Raw genomic sequence first — 27841 nt, 5'->3', positions numbered from 1 at the left:
AGCAACACACGTTGTTTTAAAGGACAAAGGCTGCATTTGATAAAATGGTTCCCATTTGGGAATGCAAATGCAGGGATGGATCTCTAATGTCTCTTGCAGGCCTCCATCCCTGCATTTGCAGTCATTCACAGATAGCCATAAATTGTGACTTGCCTAATTAATATTCACTAGGCACTTTGGCCAGTATTTATACTTTTATTGCGCCGCATTTGCGTCATTTTTTGACGCAAATGCGTCATAAACTTACAAAATATAATTGTATTTTGTAAGTTTGCGCTGCTTTTGCATAAAAAAATGATGAGAAAACATGGCACAAAAAAAGTATAAATACGGGCCTTTGTGTTTTGACCCCTGGGAATGTACAATAAGTGTTGCAAAATAGATCACGTCACACATTGCATCCCCATTCACTAATCATTGGCTGTGCAATTTAAAACCACAGCAGATTTCATAAAGTGTTTCAAATTGGGTAAAACAGTGATATCCTCCCAACTGTATGCAACAGCTGGAAGCCCCCTCGGTCTGATCGGGTTGCAAGAGACGGTGAGGGACTGGTTCTGTGCATAAGTAGTCACACAGGGCAGCCTTAACCCCAGCATGTCCTTGGACCCAACCAATATATTTTACATAATTTCTGGAGGTTTCGCCTCCCCCTCACCAATGTCCGTATAGGACATGTGGATCTCCAGGTCCCCACATGCACTCTCTCCCTCTCCTCCCCAGTCCCTGAAATATCTAGTAAAGGCTCATGTCTGTCACTATATATGTATTAAATTCCACTCTAACCAAACTTAAGGTCCTATAGCTGGAAAAAATCTGGCTGAAATGGCTATGTGCTGGAAAACTTTCCCCCAGCAAAGTCAGGTGCACAAAGAAACTAAATTCACCCATCTTCAAGGGCACATTTTTGCCTTTGCGCAACACTGGTTCAATAACGCATATCAGCCCATATGCTAAGGCGATAAGGTTTTGTGATTGCAACTTCATCCTCACAGCTCTAACTTCATTTTCCCTATCTTATTCCTTCCTTTCCCTCTCCTGGCACCTTCTTATTTACCTATACTGCCCCACCACCCCCCTTCCCCACCCCCACCCCCACCCAGTTCTCTTCCAGGAGAACTGAGGGCCTCATTTACGAGGTTTCGGCGCAGGGCGGCACCACAAGGATTCTTGCTGCGCTGTCCTGCATCAAAAGAAAAAGGCAGGATTGTGCCTTATCTCATATGAGAGGATGTCTTTGATGGCCCTGAGATACGGCACATTCCTGTCTTTTCCCCTGCGCTGGCAAACAATGGACTGCCGAGCGCCAATGCAGGCACCCTTGCATCATAATGCAAGGGTGTCTGCGTTGCACGGATGATTGTTTTTGTGCAGGAAGCAACACAATCCTGCACAAAAACAATCATGAGAGGCGAAAACGACAAACGAGGAGGAATAAAGGTATTTCTCCTTGTTGCGTCTCCCGTGGGGAGACATAGGGGGTCATTCTGACTCCCGCCGGCCGCGGTAACTGCGGTGCCGGCGGGAGCCGCCAGAATACCGCTGCGCGGTCAGAAGACCGCCGCGGTTATTCTGTGTTTCCCGCTGGGCGGGCGGGCGACCGCCAGAAGGCCGCCCGCCCGCCCAGCGGGAAACCCCTTTCCACGAGGATGCCGGCTCCGAATGGAGCCGGCGGAGTGGAAAGGGTGCGACGGGTGCAGTGGCACCCGTCGCGAATTTCAGTGTCTGCTATGCAGACACTGAAATTCTCAGTGGGGCTCTGTTACGGGGGCCCCTGCAGTGCCCATGCCATTGGCATGGGCAATGCAGGGGCCCCCAGGGGCCCCACGACACCCCATACCGCCATCCTGTTCCTGGCGGCCAAAGCCGCCAGGAACAGGATGGCGGTCAGAATCCCCATGGCGGCGCAGCAAGCTGCGCCGCCATGGAGGATTCCGCAGGGCAGCGGAAAACCGGCGGTACACCGCCGGTTTTCCGTTTCTGACCGCGGCTGTACCACCGCGGTCAGAATGCCCTTGGGAGCACCGCCAGCCTGTTGGCGGTGCTCCCGCGGTCCCCGAATGACCGCCATAGCCTTCTAACGCATTTCCAGGTTTACCAAATCTCATAAATCTGGGAATGTGTCAAATGCCATGGGTATTGCTTGGGAACACCTACAGTATTGCTCATGACACACCTCCCTACCGCAGGGTAAGAAAACGCAGTGACTTGCTCTTCATTGTCTCAGTCCATATCTACAAGGCCATGAAAAGCCACGCAGGGTGGCTTACTAAAACAGACGTTCCAGCGGCGCACAGGGGCTTAGTGTTGAATAAAGGGTTACATAAATAACCACCATAACTCAATATAAGATCATTCCTGACTTTCTGATGAGTGTTAGAGATTGCGGTGCAATATCCTTTATTCAGTCTGAGACGCGCAACCCCGAGGCTATGTGCACGTCCCAGTATATGAAGCCATCCACTCATAAGCTCATAACAGGCATGGACAGACAGCAGATCCCAATCTCAGGCGCCACTCTGGAGAGACCTGACATCATTTCGATGACAAGGACTACCTAGCTTCATTTTCTTGCAGGTTGAAAGAACCTGCCAGCAATCAGGCTGTTTCAGCAGGCTGGGCTAATCAATGAAATATTAGATTAGGCGACCCGGAGGCTCTCGACGAGGCGAGCAGCGAGTTAATCATCTAAAGAAAAGCATCAGGATGTGAAGGCAAATGAGCAAATCTTCTCCATCTCTGATGAGTCAATATTTTACTGAGGACTCTCCAGTCCTTTTCATAAAGGAGGTGACCGAGATGATAGGCTCTTCTTAAGGGGGAGGTATCCTCGCCAAGAAAGACAGCCGAGTAAACATTTCTCTGTCAAATATCTTGACCACCAGCCTCCACAGAAAGGCAAACACTTCTCGTGGAAAATGAGCTCAATAGAAAAGAAAAGTAGAAAGAAAACAAAACATTTGTTTGATTTAACAAAATAACGCTAGGGCTTACCAACAGCTCTCCAAGGCTGCAGCGAGTAATCTGCTCCTTGGCAACCCTTATTTTCTTTTTACAAGCCACATTATGTAAGCCATTGAATGTTCTTTTTGTGCACCTTTTGACAAAGGAAAAAGAAAACAGATTTTTTTCATGAAGCTCAATGTACATATTTTTAAATAATTTTCTGTCTCACTCAGATAGCAATAGAGGTGGGAAGTCTTTACAAACCTGCCTGGAGTATCAGAGCCGTGTGCTGCTCCAAGCATTCACGCAATCGTCCCCTGAGACCTTTAAACCACTCATTTTATAGGTCGGGCGGCCTCAGCAGTCACACAGAGCTCATACAACCTGTACAGAGGATGGCAGTGAGCTCGCTGACTGGCTGCTGCGAACTTCATGCCATTCACCAGCCATTGGTTCTAGTCTAACTGTTCATCATGACTCAAGGAGCTTTGTCACTACATTACTAATTTCACTGGTGGAGCAATAAGATGGGGGTTTTAATGATCGTATTCTCGATTTTTTTTTAGGTGCAGTGACTTTTTTGATGAGCTGGGAGAAACTTTTCACCTATGGAACTCCTTCCCAGGGAACAGTAATGCAACACAGCGATTTGGGAGTCAGTGTATTCTATCCTTCAGTGTCAATGTGTTCCCTGTCCCTGTGTGCGTCTCTCATTTTGTTATTATTAGGCTCTCATTACGAGCTAAGGGCTACATTCCAATCCCTTTACAAAACTGTGTTTGCACAGATATAAAAATTGCTAGTTGTGTGGTAATTATCACACCCTCACAGTTTTCCCATGGTAAACTCCGAAAAGGTCTGTAGAAAAGGTAAACCATGCTGGATACAGTGCATTCAAAACTATGACGCAGATTTCAGAGCCCCTAGCACCACAGGAGCGTCACTTTTCGTGACACTCCAGTGGCGCTAACCACTGCTTCATATTAACAATGAGGTTTAATGCTACTTTTTGTGGCTTTACGCCTCCTTTTCAATATGGGCTTCTCCGAAGCAGTTTTCTTCATCAGAGGGGCGTGCAATGGGTGTTGCAGTGGGTGTTCCACCGCAAAACCCATGGCTTTTGACCCTGCCCCAGATTCATCAGAAATTATAAATCTGTGGCAGTGCCAAAAACTAAAGCCAACCCATGGGTGGCATCAGCATGGCAAACCAAGGAGGAATGCTTTTATTCCTCCTCGTTTTTTAGGGTCGAGCCTGCGTTGCATGCGCTCACGCATGCGTATCGCAGCGAGACGCTTTAGTATTTAGAAAAGGGCTCTGTGCCCTGCCACCTTCACGTCAGTGTTTTTTATTGGTTTGTGGGCTTGCCTAATAAAATCTGCTTGCTTTCAGCCCTCCTCGAGCGCAGCGACCAAGTACAGAAAACATGCGAGGCTCGCTGTTTTCTATCGGGCTCGTGGACTTCTTTTTCTTTAATTTACGAGCGCGATCTCGCTTGGCAGAAGTCGAGCACTTTACATAGTTAATTTCACCTTTTCGGGTTATGTACATAAATGCACTTTTGCCCGATAGGTGAAAAGTCGGGTTAGGAGTTTACAACGCGATCAGCTCTAACATGAGCAAACGCGAGACCCGTTGCATTGTAAATGCTTGTTGCTTCTGCATTCTGCAGCACACATAGAAGAAGCAAAACACCATGGATGATTGTTTGTGTGCTGGAAGGAGTCCTGTACTGCACATAAACAATCATTCCAAAATTATGCTTTGGAACTTTGGGGGTCATTTTGACCCTGGTGGTAAAAACTGCTACCCGCCGCAGCGACGGCTGCCAAACGACTGTCGCCGCGGCTACCAGCCATCGGCTGTATTATGACCACAGCTGGATTTCCGCAGAAGAATGGCGGAAATCCGGCTGTGGCCATGCCGGTGGATGGCGGTAAGGTGGCCGCCAGTAGACCGACACAGACCGTATCATGACCCATGATACGGCCTACTGGTGTTCTGCTGGCAGACACTGCTCCCGGCAACTGCGCCCTGACCCCCTCACAACAGGTAAGTCGGGTGCTCCGACAGGGGAGGGGAGTGTTGTGTGTGTGTGTGGGGGAGGGGGTGTATGTCTGTGCATGCGTGAATGCAGATGTATGTTGTATGTGTGTTCATGTATGGATGTGTGAGTGTGTGTATGTTGTGTTGTGTGAATGCGTGTGTGCTTGTAAATATATATATGTAAGTGTGTGTGGATGTGTGTGTGAATGGATGTCTGCATGCGTGGATGAATGTGGGAATGAGTGTGTGAATGTGTGTGTGCGTGTGTGCATGAAGGTGCGTGAATGAAGGGGGAGGTCTGGAGAGGGAAGGGGGTGGGGGAAAGATTGAGGGGGGCAGAGGGGTAGGGAAGACCACTATCAGTGACAGGGTAGGAATTCCCTGTCACTGATAGTGCCTACTACCATGGTTTTCGTGGAGGTACGGTTGCCACGAAAACCATGGCGGTAGGTGGGGTCATAATCCCGCAGGTGGGCTAGTGATGGTCGCAGTGGCGGGCGGTGTGGCAAATTGGCATGAGCCAAACCGCCAATGTCTCAATATGGAGAAAAGTACCCCAGCCTGTTGGCAGTACATTCCTCCATATTAACCCCATCCGCCGGGGTCATAATGACCCCCTTAGTGCCAAATCACCATTATAGATTGTTTATGTGCACATAAACAATCCATCCCCACAAGGGTGCAAGGATGCCTGTGTTAGCACCGGCAGCTTAATTTAGCGCAGCTGCAGGGGGAAACGCAGGAGTGTGCCGTATTCCTGTAAATATGGTGCATACCTGCGTTTCAAAAGTGGCACAGTGCAGCGCTGCTATTTTTGGCTCATTTTTCTGTTGTAAACTCAGAATATAAACTAGGTACCAAGGTCCATATTAAAGAAAAAGTGGCGCATCAGAGCGAATGCTCCACTTTTTCTGCATCCCCCTACCAGCACCTAACAACACCATGGTTGCACAGTATTTATAATACAATGCATTATGGTAGTCTTTAGTACAATAACGTCAAAACGTTTTACGCTATTGTGGTGCTTTGCTACACTAGCGTCAAAAATATTGACGCTAGTGTAGCAAAGGGCAATGAGGTCCATAGGTTACTATGGGAATGTCATTTTCATGCCTGCTCTGAGGAGGTGTTAAAAATTATGATGGGTAGACAAAGTGGTGCAATGCATGCATTGTGCCACTTTGTAAATATGGCGCTTGGAAAAGGCCACTTTAGTGCCGCCTTTGCATCAAAAAAATTACGCAACGGCGGTGCTGAGTTGGTACTACGGGTTCTTAAATATGCCCCAATTGTGGTAAATATCTCTTACAAGCGTAATAGTATTTAACATGTGTGGAAGATACCCTACCTTATTCCGACAAACTTGTGGGTTTTAATGTCTCCACTGTTGTATGGTTACCTCCCTTTCCAAGTGTAAATATCAGGGCATCCTTTTGTCTAGGCCTGACAAAGATCATGGGTGCATTTGGAGTGTAGTACATATATGATAAAAAAAAGGAAGAACTTTGAACCTTACCTATTAATCTCCAGGATTTCTTAAAGAAAATAAAGGCAGCATTGGAAAATGGCCAACGAAGGAGCTAGAGCCACAGAACTACCAACAAAATATGAGGAAACGTGGGAATTCAATCATGCAATAGTGGTGAATTTTAATAGAATGATATGTCATTGCCATAATAAATAATTGGCCAGAGGAGGCAGGCCATGTATCAGTTGATAGGTCGACACAGATGTTGGAAGGCAGAGTGTAGGGAGACAAATTGTAAGAATTTGAGGGGGGAAAGTGGTAATATGACAGTCTGGCAAGAGCATTTCAAAGTGGGTTTCACAGTCTGTGGTGTGTAATAATGGGGGTTGAATACTGTGCATGATGGTTTATTCTTTCAAGGAAGTTTCAAAAGTATTTTAAATATCACTGACACTTGTAGTACAGCACTACGTTTCTAAATATTTATGCAGGATGCAGAATAATATCAGTTCTATGGGCACAGATGAGATTTTGTCCGCAGAGAAGGCCCAACTAGATCTGTAACTTCAATGGCATCCCATGTAGGTTTTGGTTGATACTAGATACCCAGACATGATTGAATTTGCCATGGACAGCTAGTTTAGAAAATGTCTGCAGATAAATTGTGTTATGACATGCACTGTGAAGTACAATGTTCTTCATTTATATGGCCCATTGACATTATTGAGCTTCTTAGTATAAAGTGTTTTGCTACTAGTTTTCTTCACACACACCACTCATACACACACACACACACAGACACAAACATGATTGAAAAAACACACAAACCTTCCAGCTCATCCCTACACATGTACAGATCCTGTCTTCGCTCCACTTACCATTATCAGGAGCTAGTATGGCACAATTTCTCTGGCAGGTGACATCTCATTGAGAACAGCTTACAGAGTGCCTTATCCATTGCCGTTAGGGCATTTCTGGACTCTATGGCCCATATTTATACTTTTTGACCCAAAACTGCGCAATCGCAGTTTTGAGTCAAAAAGTATAGCGTCAGCTTGCATCATTCCAGAGCGCCAGCCGGGCGCTAAATTTATGGAATGCTGCAAGCCGGTGCCAAGGGTGGGCAAGCCTAAAAAAAATATGACCTTAGCAGGGTGGAGGTGGCGGTATGGAAGAAAGGGGTTTTGCCCCAAAAAATGATGTTAGGCTGGTTAGAGGCAAAAAAAATGTCTCGAAAACGCCTAGCGTCATTTTCTGATGCAAAACCATCTATACCACATGACTCCTGTCTTGGGAAAGAGAGGAGTCATGCCCACCACCTCAATGGCCAGCACAGGGGCCAGTGTCCCCTGGGCAAGGCCAATGCATCCTGTGCACTACAGGGGGCCTCAAGTTAGGCCCCGATGGCACTTTAATTTAAAAACAAAGAATACTTACCTATACTTACCCTACTTACCTGGGATAGGGTCCCTATCCTCCGGTGTCCCTCTGGTGTGGTTGGGGGTGTTCCTGGGGCTTGAGGAGGGCACCTGTGGACCCATTACATGGTGTTCAACCATGGTATCTCTATAAGGTGAAGCTAGCCAAAATACAGTAGACCATTGTGGCCCGGTCCTCAGTGAGTATAAATGAGGTGCAGGTGTTTTGCCACTGTGGCTTTTATACCTAGCTAGATATTTATATATAGGAAATGTGTTTGTTGGGTAAGTGGGAGCCACTGTACACCTTATGTTAGTCAATCCATTCTCTAAACTGTCTTATTGCTGGTGTATGCCTGTTGTATATGACAGTGTTTAGACATACAACATGGTACAGAGCAGGCCAGATGTGGTGCACTACAGTGTGCCAAAAACCTTTTGGCAAAATCATAACCAGTTTTGTAATGCTGCATACTACTTCAACCAGGAACGGTTTGCCAATCGAACCAGAAATGCTGGTTTGGATGATGATCACCCCCTCAACCCTCCCTCAGAAAAATTAAGCAAAAATCCCAAGCACCGGTCATGCAGGGCAGATTTGACCAAGACTACTTCTGAAGTAGGTGATCACCAGCCAATATATTGATGACTGTGAAAAAAACAACATGTATACAGTGTAAATTGCAGAACAATTCTTCCAGCTTATTCACAGGTCACCAGTGCACTAGTCCTCAGCGGTACTCCACAATGTTCAAGGCAAAGACAAAGGGTACAAAACAAAGAAATTGGAATAATCAAGGATAACAATATTAATGGATTGATGCCTCTCCTGCAGTTTTGCATCAAAACGTTTAGTGCTGACTAGCGCCATTATCTAACGTCATCCGGGCGTCATATTTAAGCTTTGAAGCTAGATGGCACCAAAAATAGTTTAGAGTCATTTTTCTCAATGTTAACCATTGCGCCTTGTCGTAAGGCAAAATGACGTTAACGCTGGAAAAATGACTCTAACCCGTTTTACAACACGTAAACATGACGCAAAATGGAAATGCACCATTTTTGCCCGCAATAGCGTCAAATACAGACACTAACGGAGAAAACAGTGCAAAGGAAGGGCAAAATTGAGCCAGAAAGCCAGGAGAGACCCCAGGGAGTCCCCAATCAACAAGGAACCAGCCAGGAGGACACAGACAAGACCTAGGGGAGGGAGAATAAAAAGTGAAAGGCCCTCATTATGACATTGGCGGTAAGTCACGCTTACCGCCATGCCGACTGCCGCCAACATACCGCCTCTGTGGCGGTTTACCGCTACCCATATTATAACCCAGACATAGCAATTCGTCACTATACAGCCACACACACAAGTATGCCAGCCGAAAGGTCGGTGATAAACTGGCAGTAGCAAAACCCACACCGTTACGCCAACAGAACTACGCCCACAGCATTATGACCCACAAATCTCAGCGGCGGACATTCAACTGCGGTAAACCATTGGCAGTACATACTGCTGCGCTCAAAATACACACACACTAACAAAATAACACTACATTGGACAATTCAAACTACACACACCTGACACACATACACACACCACAACCACACACCCACAACACTATAAAACACACACACACACTACTCTCAACCCTTTATGACTCAAAAAATTGACAACAGAGAGAGAGAGAGACACCAAGAGCACCCACAGAACCAGAGCCACAGAACACCATCACCCATACACCATCCACGCACCTTACAGCACACAGCCCAACACATCACCCCACACACCATCACACTCACCACACACACTACACCCATGGCACCACAAAGACACCCCAGGTTCTCAGAGGAGGAGCTAAGGGTCATGGTGGAGGAAATCATCCGGGTAGAGCCACAGCTATTTGGATCACAGGTGCAGCAGACATCCATTGCTAGGAAGATGGAGCTATGGTGGAGAATCGTGCACAGGGTCAACGCCATGGGACAGCACCCAAGAACAAGGGATGACATCAGGAAGAGGTGGAATGACCTACGGGGTAAGGTGCATTCCGTGGTTGCAAGACACCAGATAGCTGTACAGAGAACTGGCAGTAGACCCCCACCTCCTTCCCCACAACTAACAACATGGGAGGAGCAAGTCTTGGCAATACTGCAGCCTGAGGGCCTGGCCGGAGTAGCAGGAGGACTGGACTCTGGTAAGTCAAATCTCTATTACTATGACCCCCCCACCTGCATGCCATCGCATACCCCCACCCCTACCCTCACCCCATCAACCCACCACCTCACATACACCCCACCATCACAACCCACCCATCCCAATACCAAGCACTGCATGCAAAACCAATGAATGAACATCACTCACATCCCTGCATGGACACCCAAGACTAAAGCATGCACATTAGAGAGAATCACCTAGCCCACAAAATCACTACTCACACAAGGCAAAGCTGACAGGGCAATCACAACCATACAGGGCAACACACCCATGCACAAGATGTCAAACGCAGAAACAATAACACTGCATTTACAGCTCCACAGGTCCCCCTCACAACGTCACCGGAAAGGAGGTGCCAGCAACATCCAGCCCCACAGTGATGACAGCAGCTCTGGACGCCTGGATCTGGATGACCAACCTGGCCCATCAGGGATCTCCAGACAGTTGGTTACCCAGGCTCAGTCCCATACCACCACAGAGCCTCCCCCCTCATGAAACACCACCACAGTACCCACCCAGCGGGCCCATACCTCTGTCCCCAGGACACGTCAATCAGCAGTGTGTCCACCACTACAGGGACCCCAGGCAACCCCACAAACACAGGATAATCTGGTCAGTGGGCACACGGTTCAGGGGATAGACGCACAGGACAACAGGGAAGCCTGGAGGACTGCTGTGTGACAGGGGGAGAACAGGCCCAGGGAACCGACTCTTGAGGAGGCACTCACCAACATCCTGGGATCAGTCCACCATTCCCAGGAGACGATGGGCCAGACACTGGACAAGTTGCAGGAGACCCAGCGGCTGCAGGAGGGACAGTACCCGGAGATCAGGGAGGACCTGGAGGACATCCACACCACCCTGGTCACCATTGCAGGGGTACTGGCAGACATGGCCAACACCATGAGGGAGGCAGTGGCACACTAGCGGGCCCCTGACACTAGCCATACTGATGAACAGCCCTCCACCTCCGCTGCCGCTAATGGACAGACAGGAGGCCCTGCCGCAGGACCAACAGGCCACCAGCACCCCTCCCCTTGCAGAAGGAGAACCACCCGCAAACGGTCTCTGCGATCCAGGCAGAAGCCAGAGAACATTGCCAAGACCCCACCAGGAAATAAGACTCTCCTGATTATCACCCTTGTGTCCCACTCTGTCACCCTGCCCACCTTGAACTGCCATTGCTTCACTTCCTATGCCCCCTTGGACAATGCATCTGTGATACCAATAGACTGGACTCTATCCTGGACTTTCCTCCACCATCAACCGAACCCACTCCACTATCCCCTCTACTTCTTAGCACTTAAATAAACACCGTTTAAAAAATACAAGTATGGAGTCTGTCAAATGATCGAACAAAGTATTAGTTTAACAAGCTTTAAACACTGCGATACAACTGTACAGGAATAAATACATGGGAATGACCTGTAGTAGGCTGCAGTTAACACACCAGGTGCCAGAGTGGGGCACAGATATCCGAAAATAGAGATGCCAAAGGGTACAGTTAGTGGCCATAGAATTGGGAGAATCTGCCTGCCATGTACAATGTCAAATACAAAACTGTCAATGCAAAGTGAAGTTACAGTGTCTTACCTGTGTGTCACTGGAAGTACTGTGGTATAATAGCTTTTCTGTTGTCCTTATCCTCATCCTCTGCCTCCTCATCTTCACTGTCCACAGGGTCCACTACTGGCACATGCCCATCTCCAGCCTCATCCTCCTGCTGAAAAGGCACCTGGCGTCTCAAGGCAAGGTTATGCAACATGCAGCATGCCACGATGATCTGGCACACCTTCTTGTGTGAGTAGTACAGGGATCCACTTGTTAGATGGAAGCAACGAAACCTGGCCTTCAGGAGGCCGAATGTCCTATCTATTATTCTTCTTGTTCGCCGATGTGCCTCATTGTAACATTCCTCTACCCTTGTCCTGTGATTCCTCACAGGGGTCAGCAGCCATGAGAGGTTGGGTTAACCAGAGTCACCTGCAAATATCGAGGGATATCTGTTAGCCAAACACTAACCATAATGGCCAAAACCATACCCATACAGCAACATACACTGGGTGGGAACCATGGGCTCACCTATTAGCCACACCCAGTGCCTCTGGAGTTGAGCCATCACAAATGGGATGCTGATATTCCTCAGGATAAAGGCATCATGCACAGACCCAAGATACTTTGCATTGACATGGGAGATGTACTGGTCCGCCAGGCATACTATCTGCACATTCATCAAGTGAAAGCTCTTTCGATTTCTGAACATCTGTTCATTTCTCCATGGGGGGGGGGGAAATGCAATATGTGTACCATCAATAGCCCCAATAATGTTGGGGATATGTCCCATTGCATAGAAGTCAGCTTTCACTGTGGCCAAATCCTCCACCTGTGGGAAAACCATGTAGCTGCGCATGTGTTTAATCAGGGCAGACAACACTGGTCAGCACTATTGAGAACACTGGCTGAGACATTCCTGCTGCCAAGCCCACTGTCACTTGTAAGGAGCATGTTGCCAAGAAATGGAGCACTGATAGGACTTGCACCAGAGGGGGATCCCAGTGGGGTGACAGACAGCAGATATCAGGTCAAGCTCCATTTGGGCACACCGCTCTGTGATTGTGGCCCTGTCCAGTCTATAGGTGAGGATAATGTGCCTGTCCTCCATTGTTGCCAAGTCCACCAGGGGTCTGTCCATCTCCTATTCATCCGCAGATGTTGTAATCTAGGGGGCAAAACGGTGAGCAGCTGGTCAGTATTCCACATTTCCAAACACTACACTGCATTGCATGTTGTGACTGTAACAGTATGTCGTTGGATAGGCCCAAATGGTGCCTATGTGTACTGTGACGCAGTTAGGTGCCATGGCCTGCCCCCCCTGAAATGGCGTCCGCCAGTCCTGTGTGGATGGACATGTGTAAATGAGGTAATGCCGCTGACGATGTGTGCTGTTGCGGGAGGCGGTCGAGTACTGCCATGCAACTACTCATTGGTTGTCATTGGGCCCTGTGGGTTACAGTGGTCAATGGTGATGTACGCCGGTAGCGGCGGTACGCACCGCCGGGGACGTGACTGCCATTTTCTATTTGTTCACTCACTTGCTACCTGACCTTCAACAGGAGAGGACTTACACTGTAAGGGGCATATTTATACTCCGTTTGCGCCGGAATTGCGTCGTTTTTTTTGACGCAATTTCGACGCAAACTAACTCCATATTTATACTTTGGCGTTAGACGCGTCAAGCGCCAAAGTCCATGGAGTTTGCGTCATTTTTTAGCGTGGACACCTACTTTGCGTTAATGAGATGCAAGGTAGGCGTTCACGTCTAAAAAATCGACTCCGAGGCATGTGCGTCGGATTTATACTCCCGGGCAAAATTCACGCCCGGGAGTGGGCGGGTCAAAAAAAATGACGTACGGCCGCTTTTGCGCCGTTTTTTAGCACCTGCAAAAGGCAGGCGTTAAGGGACCTGTGGGCTCTGAAGGAGCCCAGAGGTGCCCTCCCATGCCCCCAGGGACACCCCCTGTCACCCTTGCCCACCCCAGGAGGACACCCAAGGCTGGAGGGACCCATCCCAGGGACATTAAGGTAAGTTCAGGTAAGTGTTTTTTTTTTTTTTTTTGTGGCATAGGGGGGCCTGATTGGTGCCCCCCTACATGCCACAATGCCCAATGACATGCCCAGGGGACAGAAGTCCCCGGGGCATGGCCATTGGGCAAGGGGGCATGACTCCTGTCTTTGCTAAGACAGAAGTCATTTCTATGGGGGTTGGGAGTGAAAAAAAATGGCGCAAATCGGGTTGAGGTGAAAAAATTGCCTCAACCTGACTTGCCCCATTTCTTGACGCCCAAGCCCCATATCCCCCTACGCCGGCGCTGCCTGGTGTACGTCGTTTTTTTCCACGCACACCAGGCAGCGCCGGCGGCTAACGCCGGCTAACGTCATTGATTAAATACGGCGCCCGCATGGTGCTTCAGAATGGCGTTAGCCGGCGCTAATTTTTTTGACGCAAAACTGCGTTAGTGCAGTTTTGCGTCAAAAAGTATAAATATGGGCCTAAGTGCTGCTGTGACCTGTGTCTTGAACCGACCATTGCTCGTTTCACTGGGGAAAGGGCCCCTGCCTTCACCGCTGCGGAGTTGGAGAGATTGGTGGATGGGGTCCAACCCCAGTACCGAATGCTGTATGGGCCTCCAGACCAACAGGTAAGAACACTGTGAGCACCATGCATGGGGCAAGAATGCATGGAGTGCTGTGTGTGCGGGTCACGTGTAGGGAAGTTGGTGGAAGGATTCTGGGCAGCGTGATGCATTTATGGTGGGCAATGTCTGTGCGTAAGGGGATATGAGGGCTATGGTGGGCCATGAGTGTAACAGGCCGGACGGTATGACTGATACCTTTTTCTATGTTTTTTTTTCTGCAGGTCTGCGCCCATCAGAAAAAGGGTATATGGCGTGCCATTGCCAAGGACGTGTGGACCCTGCGGGTCTACAGCAGGCAGAGCACCCACTGTTGCAAACAGTGGGAGGACCTGAGACGCTGGGCAAGGAAGATGGTGGAGGCCCAGCTGGGGATAGCCTCCCAACGAGGAAGGGGTGCCCGTCGAACCCTGCCCCCCCTGATGGCCCGCATACCGGCGGTGGCCTATCCAGAGCTAGAGGGGAGCTTGAGGGCACCACAGCAGCCACAAGGGGGTGAGTACAGATTTCCAATATACTACTTGCGCATGGTGGAGTGATCACCGGGTAGTGTTTGTGGGCCTGTGGGTGCCCCTAGGCCAGGCCGGACATTGCACAGTAGGTCCCATGTTGGGCAGGGTTCTGATATAAAATATCTCCAACCAAGCTAGTAGGCATCCACTACTGGGCAGGGGTCTCTGGGTCTCAGGTATGCTGCTATTGGTGTTAGGTATTCCTGTCCATGGGCTGAGGACTAGCATTGTGACTGTTAGTGCATTGCCTTGTGCGTAGGGCTGTTCCCTGTGTGTGTGTGTTGTGTACGTCAACGGTGGTGGTGTTGCTGCCATTGACCAAGTGTATCCTTTGTCTCTTCCCCCCTTTTTGTTTTGTCACCCTGTCCTTATGTGCGTTAGCATCATCTGGCGGAGGAGCAGAGGCACCGGCGACGGAGGGAGCAGCATCCCACAGGTGCCAGGAGGCCGAATCCACCGTTGATGAGGGCACCAGTGGAACGGAGGGCGAGGGGAGCACCACAGTGGAGAGAGTTGGGGACAGTTCGGACAGTAAATCCTCCTCCGATGGAAACTCCCTGGTGGTAGCGGACAATTCTGTGCTGATCCGAACTACAGGTACAGCCGCCACCCCAGTACCAGCACCACCCTCCCAGCAGCCCCTCAGTGAGTTTCCCATGTCGGCTCACCCAGGAGGGTGGGCATCTCCTTCGCCCCAGTCACCTCAGGCCCTGCCCCAGTTAGCCCTGCTGCCCTGAGTGAGGAGGCTATTGACCTTCTGCGATCCATTTCTGTTGGGCAGTCAACCATTGTGAATGCCATCCAGGGGCTGGCAGGCCATTTGCAATGAACAAATGCATTCCTGGAGGGCATTTATTCTGGCATGGCAGCCCAACAGAGATCAATCCAGGCTCTGGCCTCCTCCCTGATGGCAGCCGTTGTCCCTGTCTCTAGCCTCCCCCCTTCAACTTCCTCTACCCAGTCCCATTCCCCTCAACCCCAACCTATCCAAGCACACATTCAGATCAGCATGCACCCAAGACATCACACAGGAGTGGCTCAGGCAAACACAAGCACCACACATCATCCCTCAGGCACTCACACAAACAACATCCAGATGCAGACATAACAACATCCACTGCCTCCACTGTGTCTCCCTCCTCCTCATCCTCCACCACCCTCCCAGTAGCGTCTCCACTCACACCTGCATGCAGTACATCCTCATCCACTACCCTCATCTCCATCACACCTATCACTACACACCCCTCACTGGCAGTCACCACCCCCACATCCATGCACACATCCCTATGTCCTCTCCCACTGTGTCTGTGCCCCGCTCTCAAAGTACACAAACGTAAGCACTCAGACACCCACCAGCCATCCACCTCACAGAAGCATCCAGCCCATGCACCTGCACCCAAACACAGCAGACAGACACCTCCTACAACCACTCCCTCTTCCTCCACTCCCAAACCTTCACCCTCTTCCCATCCCCGTGTCCCTAAGAAGCTTTTCCTCTCCGCCGTTGACCTCTTCCTTACCCCTCCCCCCCATCCTTCACATAGGGTCAGGGTGATCAGAACCCAGGCGAGCACCTCAGCCACCCAGTCCACGGCCACAGTAGTGTCGGCAGCTACTGCAGGTGGGAGAGGCTCCAGGGAACCAACCATCAGCACTGACAATGTGCCTGGACCAGCTGCCAAAGGGAAGAGCAAGGAGGCACCATCACCTGACAAGGGGAAGGGCAAGGAGGCACCACCAGCTGCCAAAGGGAAGGGCAAGGAGGCACCACCAGCTGCGAAAGAGAAGGGCAAGGGGCCTGCACCTGCAGACAGGAAGGACAGGAGGACAGGTGCTGGGACTGATTCGCCACCAGCACCACTGCCAGCAGCACCACTGCCAGCAGCAGAAGCCCCAGTGAGTAGCCGTCCAAGGTTGCAGGGGAAGGGCTGGAGCCTCCTCCCACCACTGGCATCCCCGACACCAGCACCGCCACCAGCACCACTGCCAGCACCGTCACCACTGCCACCACCGCTACCAGCACAGCCAGCAGCACCGCCAGCAGCACCACTGCCAGCAGCAGCAGCCCTTGTGGGCAGCCGTCCGAGGCTGCAGGGGAAGGGCTGTAGCCTCCCCCCACCACTGGCATCCCTGACACCAGCACCACTGCCAGCATCAGCAGTCCCAGTGGGCAGCTGTCTAAGGCTGCAGGGGAAGGGCTGGAGCCTACCCCCACCGCCACCAGCACCACTGCCAGCAGCAGCAGCCCCAGTGGGCAGCCATCTGAGGCTGCAGTGGAAGGGCTGGAGCCTCCCCCCACCACTGGCATCCCCGACACCAGCACTGCCACTTGCACTACTGTGCAGCCGTCACTGCCGGCGGGCAGTGTGTAGTCCTGCCTCCATGGGCTGTAGTGCGTCCTGGACCCTGCAACTCCTGTAGGTGTGACACCCAGGGGAGAGACTGTGACCTTGCACTCCCCAAGGGCTGCATCACAGGGCAAAAGGCCCCCTCCAGAACTAGTGGAAGAAACCATCCACTCACCCCCTCCTTTCCAGGATGAAGCACACTGGGCACAATGCCCCCTCCAGAACCAGTGGAAAAACCATACACTCATCCACTCCTTGCCAGGATGAAGCACATTGGGCACAAGGCCACCTCCAGAAGCAGTGGAAGAAGCCATCCACTCACCCCCTCCTTGCCAGGATGAAGAAGCACACTGGGCACAAGGCCCCCTCCAGAACCAGTGGAATAAGCCATTCACTCACCCCCTCCTTGCCAGGATGAAGCACAATGGGCACAAGGCCCCCTCCAGAACCAGTGGAAGAAGCCATCCACTCACCCCTTCCTTGCCAGGATGAAGCACATTGGGCACAAGGCCCCTTTCAGAACCAGTGGAAGAAGCCATCCACTCACCCCCTCCTTGTCAGGATGAAGCACAATGGGCACAAGGCCCCCTCCAGAACCAGTGGAAGAAGCCATCCACTCACCCCTTCCTTGCCAGGATGAAGCACATTGGGCACAAGGCCCCTTTCAGAACCAGTGGAAGAAGCCATCCACTCACCCCCTCCTTGTCAGGATGAAGCACATTGGGCACAAGGCCCCCTCCAGATCCAGTGGGCAAACCACCCACTTGAGAGACTGTGGCTTTGCACTCCCCAGGACCAAGCAGTGGGCAAACCACCCACTTGAGAGACTGTGGCTTTGCACTCCCCAGGACCAAGCAGTGGGCAAACCACCCACTTGAGAGACTGTGGCTTTGCACTCCCCAGGACCAAGCAGTGGGCAAACCACCCACTTGAGGGACTGTGGCCTTGCACTCCCCAGGACATCGCACAGGGCATGTTGCCCCCTCCAGGACCAGTGTTGTTGTACCATCTTCCGGCTGAGGTGCCCCCCCCTTCCCTGAGGTGCATGTGTATTTTAGACCTGATGCCCCTGCGGTTGCAGGAGTCAAGTGGGGCCTTGGTCTATGTGTAGTGGCCCACAGACATTGAGGACTGGGCAGTGTCCCTCCATTTGTAAATATGTATATACTGTTTTGATTTTGAAGCACAACTTTCTACTATTTTATTTTATTACACTCACTTTAATCTAGTCATTGCATTATTCCTGAGGGGTACAGGGTAGATATGAGATGTTATTGCATCTGTTTGTGCATATGGTGTTGGGGGTGGGGGTGTTGCGTGTTGCGTGTGTGTATCACTCTCTTTTTCCTCCCCCACTCCCTTGTGTGCTAGGCGGCAGTACTCACCGTGGTCGTCTTTGCCGGTGTTGCTGTTCGTAATGCATGAAGATGTATACAATCATGGGGAAGATGTGCAGCTCGGGCTCCATGGCATCGTGGCTGTTCCCTGAGTCTCTAGAGGTGAGTCCTTTGCCTTCTGTGTACTGTTTCCGCCGTGCTTTTGATGTTTTTGGTACCGCCCGGAAAAGGTGGCAGATAGACCTGTTGTAATACTGTGGGCGGTACATTGTCTTCCACCTGGCTGTTGGCAGTTACCGCCGCAGTGCTTGTTTCTACCGCCATGGCGGTTGGTGTGTTAAAGTGGCTGTCTGTGTGGGCGGTTTCCGCCGTGGTCAAAATTCAATTTTTTTTATCGCCGGCCTGTTGGCGGTATTACCGGCAATTTATCACCGACCGCCAGGGTTGTAATGAGGGCCAAAGTGTCGCTTCAGTGAGTAGGAGCATGAAATACTGGTCAGAGAGGTGATGGGGCATCAACATAAACTCTTCATCACCTCAAAATTGCCAATTGGAAGGAGAGGCAATTTGGCAGCAGATAGTAGACAAGATTAACAGTGTGACAGAGGTCAGGAGAACCGTTATTAGATGCTGGAATGACTGCAAGTGAAAAACAAAGATAAAAATGGCAAGGAGCAGGAAGGCAGCACTGCAAACTGGAGGTGGGAGTCCAGCACCACAAGAGGACTTGGCCGAGATGGAGGAGATGGTTGCAGCACACTAAAATATTGAGTGCAAGAAAGGGGAGGCACATAGGACTCACACAATGCATGTTGAAGGAGCGCAGAGGGACACATTGCACACTAAGCAAGTTGCACCAAGGTGACGTAAGCTACACATGTACCTATGCCTTAGTAGTGCCATGCACCATAACACATACACAACAAGGACATATGTCGGTCCCCAGGCCTAAATACCTACATGTACATATGCAGCACAGGGGATGGATGGTATGTATAATCACTGTGCCTCTGGTTGTGTCATCACAACACCCCTTGTATATAGTCAAATCAACTTTGCCAACACAACCAAGACTTCAGAGTCTAGGTAATCAGTCAATACCATTCCTGGGGTAACGTCATGGTGATGTCCCTTGCAGTAACAGTATGCAACTGCCTCATTACCCAAACACATGTGTGCTGCATCTCACAGCACACAAGTCATTGCAACTGTCCCAATAGTACACAGACATGTGCCGTAGCACCACCACCCCGCACATTGACAACACAGCGACGTAAGGCAGCCAACTCTCCATCATGCAGTCAGGATGCCCCCTGGGTGCAGGGAACAATGAACTGAACAGGGGCTTGGGGAATAGCAGGCTGGCCCTGTATCATTGGTAACATGCCACTACCCAGACCCACTAAACTAGTGTGTTGTTGAACCACACATCTTGATGCTGAACAGAAATGTGCCACTACAGAATATATGTACCAAAGATAGCACACAGTAGGTCACAACAGTCACAGGCTGAGCCCACAACTACTCTAACACAACCCTATGGGACACATATGAATGGGGAAATAAACACACACACACATACAACACATGGGATATGACTGTAAACATAATGGCGTATATCCACATCGACGGGTGGGGGATGGTGCATGGGCAAGTCCAGTGTTGGTAAGACTGCCAGTGCAGTGTACCCTTTGCAGTTGGGAGTATGAGTCACACGTTGGGATGGCAGGTGGAAATCTGTCTGCTCATGGTAGCTCTGTCGGGCACTTAGTACAACATTGTTAATGGATCAAATAGAGTCAGTGCCACTTTTGGGGTGCATTGGGTGTGACAGCACACGCTACACTTAGCCCTGCAAATCCGGCAGTGGAAAGGGCAAAGGGCCAGGGAATGAGACCTCATGCACTGCCCATGCCAGGTGCATGGGCTGTGCAGGGGCACCCAGGAGCACATCACACCACATCACCACCAACCTTTGCATGGGGGTTTCATCGCCATACAAAGGCTGGTGGAAATGTGGAAACAGACCTGGAGGGTAGCATTGAACGTAATACTGGTCTGGTGTCACAGGACAGATGGCATCGCCAGTCTGTGAGCTTCTGGAAACCTGCCAGTGCCAGGCCATTGGCCCATGGGGCATTCCCCATTGTCAATGGTTGCCACTCCCACCTGTTCTTTTGAGGGTTGTCAAATAGACAATGGCAGTCAGGTGCCCATAGGACTGACACACCTAAAATGAGGACCAGTATGACTACCTGCAGAATCACCATCAAACTAGCTTCAGGCCCTGACCTAAGTTCAACTCCTGTTAACTGGCTATGTCCATAGACTCATTTACCATCAGGCACTGTCACATACATAATGATGCACACAGCAGAAATCTTGTACTCATGCTGGCCATCCCTGGGTCTACCCCTGTGCCTGTGTCAAATTAGATGCACTCCCACCATGCTGCATCTCATGTATCATAGTGCAAGGAGGGCTGCATTGAGGGGGGAGGACATAGGTGTGTAGGAAGGTGAACCCACCTGCACAGACAGAAGATGAAATTGAACTCTGCTAGGTCCATGAGTGCCATGCAATGTAACACACATACACAAACATCAACATGAGGAGCTATCAACGGTAACAAGAGCATAGTGTCCTGGCAATGCAATCCCTAGAGTGGTGCAAGGTCTCAGCGCCCAATGGGTGTATGTGAAATATCTAAGACTCACACGGGAAAATTGTCATGTGTGGTGCTGTGGCATGAGCACAGCAACACCCATTGCAAGGCCTCACCTTGCAAATAGATGCATAGGGAGGGTTGACAACGACAAGATGGTGTCAAGCCACAAAATAGATATACATCACACCTAGACAATATGACTCAGCCAATTGCGCCAACTGGGTTTCTCTTCATGTGACACACAGGTGGGGCATAGGGCTGAGAGACTGCAACCATGATGTACAGGAACAATGTTTGGGAACTAAGATGACAATGACCCTCCAATAGCAAGTCAGTGACGTGACATATCAACTGCCACCAAACAGATAGACTGATTTTACAACACCTCATTGCACAGGAGATGGCTCTCCTGTGGATCTGCCTGTCCTGGATTACCTTGATGACCTGGATGTCCAGGTGACAACCATCAGCCAAGAGACCCTTCAAGAAGTCCTTGCATCCCTCCAGCCACCACCTCCAGTCGCAAGGAGGAGTTTTAATGTAGCAGCCATCCCAGAGGCCCCATCCAACACCCCAATAGTAAGACCTGCCAGCACTGACACAGCTGAGGACTCTGAGGACCCAGGGACCAGCTTTGAGAGGACAGTGGTAGGAGTCCAGAGGAAGCTGGCCAAAGAGGTGCGGTTGGGGGTGCAAACTATGGCAGCCAGCCAAGAGGGTATGCGCATGTGCATCGTTACGGCCACCGAAAAGACAGCAGCCAAACGAGGCACACACTCCCCAATGCATGGAGTCCAGCAGTGTCTCAGGGACATAGCTGCTGCCATGAGGGAGAGGCCACAACAACTGCTCTCCCAAACTGGCAGCAGCAGGATTGAGGACAAGCTGGACTCCGTGTACCAGAAAGTGGCCTCCCTCAGGGCAGACATGGCTGCCTACCACAGGGATGTTGTGGCTATCCTCAAAAATCAGCTCGTTGCAGTGTAGTTCCACAGAAGGCAGCTTCCGGGAATTGGGAGTCCACATCTCCAACCACTGAAGTGTGTGTGTCTCCCTCTACCTCCACCATCAAGGGCAGAGGAAACACCACACACATCAGAGGATCTTCACCCATAGGAGTTCCCAGTAGCACCATGCCATGCCACATGGGCAGTGTTTTCCTTTGTTCTGTGTTTGACATTATACCAGTGTTAGCACAATTGGAGATATGCACTCTTCACTGACACACTGTTGACCTTTCTGCCATGGACTGCAATTGTCTCTCACTTTTCAATTGGTTTAATAACACACTCTAAACATTGGCCCCCATCCTCCTTATGTTATGAGACACATGCAGGACAACATATACTAAACCACACATATATTAACTATATCTAAACAAATATGTTTGTTTGTTATTTTTTTGTATTTTGTATTTTATTATTTTTATCAACACATATATGCCCCAACATTACCCCCAACCACCCACACACAAAGTAACATGTAAAAAGTAGTAAAACCCACTTATCCTAACTAAACTACTAACCTACTCTAACCTGACACTAACCCCCTAAAACCAACTATAAAAATTTCAAACAAATGAGGAGGGAGGGGACAGAACTTGGGGTGAGAGTTACAAAGGCTATGACAGTTGTGTCCTCTTGAGTTTTTTTTAATGAACTTCAGTCTTTTAGTATTAGCTGCCACCTCCTGCTTCAAACTGTCCAACCATTTCAGAACCAGTGTTGGATCCCTCTGAAGATCTTGGATCATTTTCTGGTCCAGGGCAGCAGGTGGTGTGAGCTGTGGAACAGATCTGGACGGTTTTGCAGCTAGGGCTGTAGTGGCAGCTGTGCCCCCTGCACAGCTGTGGAGCTTGGTCTCCTCTGTGTGGCCACTGCCAGTGTGAGGCCCCCCGGAGGATCTCTCTGTGAGATAGTGGCATGCTATCCTCCGGAACCCATATTCCACTGCCAGGATGTGTCTATAGCGGACTGCCCTCTTCTGGAATGCCCGCAGTTCCTCGTTGCTCATGTTGGCAGCTGTTAAATTGAGACAGGCAACCATCAGTGTCTGCATTGTGTAGAGTATGTACAGATTATTGGCTTACACTCTACATCTAATTGCACATGCACTCCAACTCACATTCCGGAAAAGACAATGGCCCTGATAAATGCAATGACAACACTGCCTTAGCATCATTTCATTGACATCAAAGCAAAGCACAAGATTAGGAACCAAACCAAATTAGGTGTGCATTGATGTTGTGCTAAATGTAATAATGCAAAGCCAGCGAAAACTTCACATAGGTCAGGCCCAAAACCCCTCATCATCTGTGTCAGTTTTCAACCATACATCACCAATAACTTGAATATGTTATTGGGAGTATGGGATGCAGTTGGTAACCATAAGGGGTCAGTGCAGATAGGTACAGATGCAAGCCCGATGAATATGACTGTCACCTACACTGTGAACATTACATCTACCTACAAACATAGGTGGTCATTACAACCCTGGTGGACGGTGTTAAAGCGGCGGTAAGACCGCCAACAGGCCGGCGGTAAACATTTTACAATTATGACCGTGGCGGAAACTGCCAACAAAGACAGCCACTTTAACACTCCGACCGCCATGGCGGTACAAACAAACAGCTCGGCGGTCACCGCCAACAGACAGGCGGAGGACAATGTACCGCCCACACTATTATGACAGGCCAATCCGCCACCTTTTCCGGGGCGGATACACCGCGGATAAAAACACGGGGGAAACAGGCATTTTGAATGAAAAACGCTCACCTCTACCCACTCCACGAGGAAGGAGGACACCATGGAGCCGGAACTCCATATTTTTCCTGCGATAGTCTTCCTGCTCCTGTACCAGGAGCACCAACGCCGGCGGCGAAGACCACAGTGAGTACTGCACCTACGACACAGGGGAGGGGGGAGGCAAAAAACAGGGATACACACACACGCAACACCCCCACCCCCACCCACACCCACTACAACACACACACCAATGCATATCTATACATCACAGTTACACCCCCAATCCCCCCCGGAAGAATGCAAAGACAAAAGGAAATGAGTGTAACCATTGTAATATATAAAAATTCAGACTGCAAAAATATACATATATACACTATTAACAAAATATACACCACGATTAGTAGTCCAGGTATTGCACCATTCATAGTCCGTGGACCACTGGGCCCAAAATGCATGGGCGAGGCCCACACACGATACCAGATCAAAACAGAGAGAACACTGCTGGGGCATCAGATAGAAATACAACAGGCACCTCAGGGGGAAGGGAAGGGGGGGGCACCTCAGCCGGATGAGTGCACAACGCCAGATCCACAAGGGGTCTCCATGCCAATTGATGTATCCTGGGGAGTGCAAAGCCACAGTCTCTCAAGTCTCTACAGTGGGTGGTTTGCCCACTGTTCAATCCTGGGGAGTGCAAAGCCACAGTCTCTCAAGTCTCTACAGTGGGTGGTTTGCCCACTGTTCAATTCTGGGGAGTGCAAAGCCACAGTCTCTCAAGTCTCTACAGTGGGTGGTTTGCCCACGGTTCAATCCTGGGGAGTGCAAAGCCACAGTCTCTCAAGTCTCTACAGTGGGTGGGTTGCCCACTGTTCCATCCTGGGGAGTGTAAAGCCACAGTCTCTCAAGTCTCTACAGTGGGTGGTTTGCCCACTGCATTATCCTGGGGAGTGCAAAGCCACAGTCTCTCAAGTGGATAACAGTCTCCACTGGTTCTGGAGGGGGACTGGTGCCCAGAGTGCTTCATCCTGTGCAGGACTAAGGTAGTGGATGCATGTCTCCACTGGTTCTGGAGGGGGACTGGTGCCCAGAGTGCTTCATCCTGTGCAGGACATCGGTAGTGGATGGATCTCTCCACTGGTTCTGGAGGGGGACTGGTGCCCAGAGTGCTTCATCCTGCCAAAGACTGAGGTAGTGGATGCATGTCTCCACTGGTTCTGGAGGGGGACTGGTGCCCAGAGTGCTTCATCCTGCCAAGGACTGAGGTAGTGGATGCATTTCTCCACTGGTTCTGGAGGGGGACTGGTGCCCAGAGTGCTTCATCCTGTGCTGGACAGAGGTAGTGGATGGATCTCTCCACTGGTTCTGGAGGGGGACTGGTGCCCAGAGTGCTTCATCCTGTGCAGGACAGAGGTAGTGGATGGATCTCTCCACTGGTTCTGGAGGGGGACTGGTGCCCAGAGTGCTTCATCCTGTGCAGGACAGAGGTAGTGGATGCATGTCTCCACTGGTTCTGAAGGGGGACTGGTGCCCAGAGTGCTTCATCCTGTGCAGGACAGAGGTAGTGGATGGATCTCTCCACTGGTTCTGGAGGGGGACTGGTGCCCAGAGTGCTTCATCCTGTGCAGGACAGAGGTAGTGGATGCATGTCTCCACTGGTTCTGGAGGGGGACTGGTGCCCAGAGTGCATCACTCACCCTGTGACGGTCCCTGTTGCGTCAGTGCCCCTGCCGCTCATGGGCTAGCGGTGCTTGACTTGGCGGTGCTTGCCCTGTTCAGCGGTGCTTGCCCTGTTCAGCGGTGCTTGAATTGGCGGTCCTTGCCCTGTTCAGCGGTGCTTGACTTGGCATCCTTGCCCTGTTCAGCGGTGCTTGCCCTGTTCAGCGGTGCTTGACTTGGCGGTCCTTGCCCTGTTCAGCGGTGCTTGACTTGGCGGTCCTTCATTGCCCAGCTGGGCTGGGGCTGGCGGTCCTTCATTGCCCAGCTGGGCTGGGGCTGGCGGTCCTTCATTGCCCAGCTGGGCTGTGGCTGGCGGGGCCCTCCTGGGTAGCTGGGCTGTGGCTGGCGGGGCCCTCCTTGGTAGCTGGGCTGTGGCTGGCGGGGCCCTCCTGGGTAGCTGGGCTGTGGCTGGTGGGGCCCTCCTGGGTAGATGGGCTGTGGCTGGCGGGGCCCTCCTGGGCAGCTGGGCTGTGGCTGGCGGGCCCCTCCTGGGCAGCTGGACTGTGGCTGGCGGAACCCTCCTGGGCAGCTGGGCTGTGGCTGGCGGGCCCTCCTGGGCAGCTAGGCTGAGGCTGGCGGGGCCCTCCTGGCCAGCGACGATGGGGCTGGCGGGGCCCTCCTGGGCAGCGACGATGGGGTTGGCGGGCCCTCCTGGGCAGCGACGATGGGGCTGGCGGTGGCCTCCTGGGCAGTGACAATGGGGCTGGCGGTGGCCTCCTGGCCAGCGGGGATGGGACTGGCGGTGGCCTCCTGGCCAGCGGGGATGATGGCGGTCCTCTCTGCCGTGCTGCTCCTCCCAGACTTTACGGGTTTCTTCTGCCCCTTCCCCACCATGGGAGGAGTCACAGCTGAGTCCACACTCCCCCCGGGACCCCTGTGAGCGGCGTGGGTGGCTGGAGTCTTCCCCCTCTCCCGCCGGGCACTGGGCAACTTCTGGTGCTTCACATGGGGGTGACTGGCTGTGCTCTGGCTCCATGCCACACTGGCTGTCCTGGTGGCCGGTGCACTCCACATACCTGTGACAACAGGTACCACTGGTCCCGTTGATTTTGTGGCTGAGGTGCTAGATCGGGACCTATGAGTTGGACCGGGGGGTGGTGGGAAATAGGTTAAGGGTGGACAGGAAACGTTGTTTGGAGACACTGGGACGGGTAGCTGGAGGGGGTTTGGGAGTGGAGGAAGAGGTGGTGGTTGTAGGAGGTGTAGGTTTCGTGGCTTTGGGTGCAGGTGCATACACTGGAGGCTGTTGTAAGGTGGATGGCTGTTGGGTGGGTGTGTGCCTGCATTTGTGTATCTTGGGAGGGGGCGTCACAGACACACTGGGAGAGGACACAGGGGACGTGTGAATGGTAGTGGGGGTGGTGACTGCACGTGAGCGGGGTGTGCTGCTGGGTGTGCTGGTGCGCGACGTAGTGGCTGTAGTGGTAGTGCATGCAGGTGTGAGTGTAGACGAGACTGGGAGGGAGGAGGGAGACGACAAGGAGGGGGACACATTGGAGGCAGTGGATGTTGGTGTGACTGTATGAGTGTGATGCTTGCGTGAGTGCCTGTGGGATGTGTGGTGCTTATGTTTGCCTGAGCTTCCCTTGTGTGGTGAGGTGTGTGCAGGCTGGTCTGATGGTGTGCTTGGGATAGGCAGAGGTACAGGGGATTGGGTCTGGGTGGAGGAAGTTGGAGGGGGGAGGCTAGACACAGGGACAATGGCTGCCATCAGTGCTGAGGCCAGAGTTTGAAAGGTTCGATGAAGGGCAGCCTGACTAGAATGAATGCCCTCCAGGAATGCATTTGTTTGTTGCAACTCCCTTTCTACACCCTGGATGGCATTCAAAATGGTAGACTGCCCAACAATGAGGGACCTGAGGAGGTCAATGGCCTCCTCACTGAGGGCAGCAGAGGTGACAGGGGCAGGGGCAGAGGTGCCTGGGGCGAAGGTGATGCCCACCCTCCTGGGTGAGCGGGCACGGGGCACACGCTGAGGGGCTGCTGGGAGGGCGGTGCTGGTAGGGGGGGTGGCAGCTGTACCTGTAGTAGTGGGGGGCATAGATGTTGCCGCCACAACAAGGGTGCTCCCATCGGAGGACAAGTCTGTGTCGCTGGTTTCAGCTCCTCTCCCCGCCGTGGTGCTCCCCTCGCCCTCCGTCCCACTGGTGTATTCAGAGTCCGTAGTGTGGTCTCCATGGCCATGTGGGATGCAGCTCCCTCGTGCTCCGGTGCCACTGCTCCTCCGCCTGATGAT

Source organism: Pleurodeles waltl, chromosome 3_1 (assembly GCF_031143425.1).
Source record: "Pleurodeles waltl isolate 20211129_DDA chromosome 3_1, aPleWal1.hap1.20221129, whole genome shotgun sequence".
NCBI lineage: Eukaryota > Metazoa > Chordata > Amphibia > Caudata > Salamandridae > Pleurodeles > Pleurodeles waltl.
The sequence above is the reverse complement of the archived record's forward strand: the minus strand, read 5'-3'. Positions refer to the sequence as shown.